This window comes from Oryctolagus cuniculus, chromosome Y, assembly GCF_051225735.1.
Source record: "Oryctolagus cuniculus isolate XC-2025 breed Fujian yellow rabbit chromosome Y, ASM5122573v1, whole genome shotgun sequence".
Lineage (NCBI taxonomy): Eukaryota > Metazoa > Chordata > Mammalia > Lagomorpha > Leporidae > Oryctolagus > Oryctolagus cuniculus.
The window spans coordinates 22554586-22558398 of NC_142889.1; positions in this window are offsets into that span (position 1 = coordinate 22554586).

Sequence of the window (3813 nt, forward strand, 5' to 3'; positions counted from 1 at the left end):
CTCTGCGGCCGGCGCACCATGCCAATCTGAAGCCAGGAGCCACGTGCTTCTCCTGGTCTCCCATGCGGGTGCAGGGCCCAAGCACTTGGGCCATCCTCCACTGCACTCCTGGACCATAGCAGAGAGCTGGACAGGAAGAGGAGTGACTGGGACAGATTCCGGCTCCCCGACCAGGACTAGAACCCGGGGTGCCAGCATTGCAGGTGGAGGATAGCCTATTGAGCCATGGTGCCGGCTGAAAATGAATCTTAATGAAGAATTGGATGGGAGAGGGAGCAGGAGATGGGATGGTTTGTGAGTGGGAGGGAGGTTATGGGGGGCAAAGCTGCTATAATCCAAAAGTTGTACTTTCAAAATTTATATTTATTAAATAAAAGTTTAAAAAAAGTCTCTCATTATCAGGAGTGAGACTGTTCAGGTATCAATTTATTCTCAAGTTGAATTAACTATAAACCACTACTGATTAGATAAAGAAAAGCAAATGCCAGTGACATGTAGCCTTTTTGACATGTCTAGATATTTTTAGAAATATCTTAAAGACATTTTAGGCTTAAAGATTTCTGGTATGACCTACAGGCCTAAGGACAGATTATTTAATTATTTAAAATAGTCATAGAGAGAAAGGGAGAGACAGATCTTCCATCTGCTGATTCAATCCCCAGATGATTGCTTCATCTGGGTCTCTCACAAGGGTTGTAGGGGCCCAAACACTTGGGCCATCTTCTGCTTTTCCCAGGCCATTGGTAAGGAATGGATCAGAAGTGATGCATCCAGGATATAAACCAGTACCTACATGGGATGCCCACATCACAGGCAACGACTTTATCCTTTGTGCCACAATGTCAGCTCTCCAGCAACTTCTCTTGATACCATGTTGAGTACAACAGAAAATATATTCAACCTATTGTTCCTTACAGGTAGGTCATTTCACATCCAAAAATTCTTTAATGATTTATTTGTTTATGTGAAAGTCAGAGTTACACAGAGAGAAGGAGAGACAGAAAGAGATTTTTGATACATTGGTTCGCTCTCTAGATGGCCACAATAGCCAGAGCTGAGCTAAGCTGAAGCCAGACATCTGGAGTTTCTTCTGGGTATCCCATAAGTGTGACACAGGCCCATACACTTGGGTCATCTTTTGCTGCTTTTCCCAAGCTATTATCACAGAGTTGGATCAAAAGTGGGGCATCTTGAACTTGAACTGACACCCATACATGATGCTGGTATCACAGGCAGCGACTTAACCCACTATCCCATGATGGCAGCCCCAGAAACAGCAATTCTAAGGATGTTATTATGTTTAGTGGTTCTATAAAGGTACTCCCATCATCTTATTTTTATGTAAATTGCCTTTACTGACATATCTCTTTTTTTAAAAAAGATTTATTTATTGGAAAAGCAGAGTTACAGAGAGGCAGAGGCAGAGTGGGAGAGAATATCTCCCATCTGCTGGTTCACTTCCCAAATGGCCGAAATGGCTGGAGCTGGGCTGATCCATAGCCCAGAGCCAAGAGCTTCTTCCAGGCTTCCCATATGGATGCAGGGGCTCAAGGTACTGAGCCATCTTTCACTGTTTTCCTAGGCACATCATCAGAGAGTTGGGTCAGAAGTGGAGCAGCCAGGACTCAAACCAGTGCTCATACTGGATGCTGGCACTGTAGGAAGTGGTTTTACCAACTGTGTGACAGTGGCAGCCCCTGAACCATCACTTTTAAAATATATCTGTTGGAAGATGAATGTAAGCCTTTGCTTTTCTCTTCTACTCTAATATGCAACATTATTTCTTAGCTCCCATGCATGGTAAGGTTAAAATGTGGCAAACCTCTTTACATAGATTTGTCAAGCAAGTGTGGAAGGTAATTTGGGTAATAAGTAGAAATTATTACAACCAATTTTTATCAATAACTTTTTCTTTTTTACTGGCATCAAATTCAAAAGCTACTGTCTGGTTTCTGATCTGTGAACTTCTCTAAGGTAGTTTCATCCCAGTGTAAGGGAAATTATGATCAGCCCACACATCAAAAATGGTAGTATACCCGTTAGCCTCTTCAGCACTAGCATATACAGCTTCATGGTAGCATGTAGTGAAATGTTCAGCAGTACCAACTGCCAAACCAGTGTCAGTGGATAGCACAGTCAGTCTTAAAAAGAGACAGCACCCCCATTAAAAGAAAGTTGCAACAATTTTGCTCAGTTCTTGCCAAGTGAAACCCCTCTATCAAATTATAATTGAATTGTATTTAAACTTGTATCAGACAAATGAATGCCTAATATAAAAAAATAATATTTGATGTTTGCCTCAACTTGGAGACTTAATTTTGGTGCTGAGTTATCATGCTAAAACTGAACATTTTAGGCTACTTAACAATTTTTACATACCCAATTAAGATGTAAGGTATATGCTGATATTCAATATAAACCAATGGAACAATATGGTAATCATTTGACTTTTTAGTCCAAAACCAAGTAATTCCCAACTCCATCAACTTTTTTTTTATTTTTTGACAGGCAGAGTGGACAGTGAGAGAGAGAGACAGAGAGAAGGTCTTCCTTTGCCATTGGTTCACCCTCCAATGGCCGCTGCGGCCGGCGCACCACACTGATCTGATGGCAGGAGCCAGGTACTTATCCTGGTCTCCCATGGGGTGCAGGGTCCAAGCACTTGGGCCATCCTCCACTGCACTCCTTGGCCACAGCAGAGAGCTGGCCTGGAAGAGGGGCAACCGGGACAGAATCTGGCACCCTAACTGGGACTAGAACCTCGTGTGCTGGCGCCGCAAGGCAGAGGATTAGCCTAGTGAGCCATGGCACCGGCCCTCCATCAAATTTTGTCATCCCCTTGGGGCCATTCCTCAAAGGTTTTCCAAGTAGATTCAACTTCTTAGTGCAATGAAAGAAGGGACGTCTAAAGTCAACCACTCTGTCACTCACCTGGAAAAAGTATCCAAATTATAAAACCCTGAAATAATTTATTACCAAATTTAGAATTTAAATGAAAACAAAAGTTTGCTTGTAAAAGCCTGAAAGAAAAAGAGCATGCATTCAAAAGCTAAGATGAAGACACACATTTTTATCTACACAGGCACTGGCAGCACAACTTAATTAACTTTACTCGTAAGACATACCCCATTCTACACTTTCTCATTCACTAATCAATGAGGTACCAATATTCAAGACTGGGAAATCTAATATTGAAAAATAATAATAAAACCTAAAATTGAAGCTGTTCTCTCACCCCCTTCAGAAAATTATGGTAGGTATTGTGTGAAATGTTAATATATTTAGAGACTTTACCATCTTTGGTGGTTATTTATTTATTTATTTATTTGACAGGCAGAGTGGACCGTGAGAGAGAGAGACAGAAAGGTCTTCCTTTTCCATTGGTTCACCCCCCAATGGCCGCTGTGGCTGGCGCACTGCACTGATCCAAAGCCAGGAGCCAGGTGCTTCTCCTGGTTTCCCATGCGGGTGCAGGGCCCAAGCACTTGGGCCATCCTCCACTGCACTTCCAGGTCACAGCAGAGAGATGGACTGGAAGAGGAGCAACTGGGACAGAATCCAGTGCCCCAACTGGGACTAGAACCCGGGGTGCCAGCACCACAGGCAGAGGTTTAGCCTATTGAACTATGGCGCCGGCCTATGGTGACTTTTTTAAGAACAAAAACCGTGTTCCACTTACTGGTTCTGTGATAAAATTATCACTATGTAAATAGCATTGTCAGCAGACTTTGCAAATTAACAAACAAATCTTGGCTATCAACTGAACACATCTTCTTCATACCAAAAGACACCTGAAGTTTAAAACAATCTCTT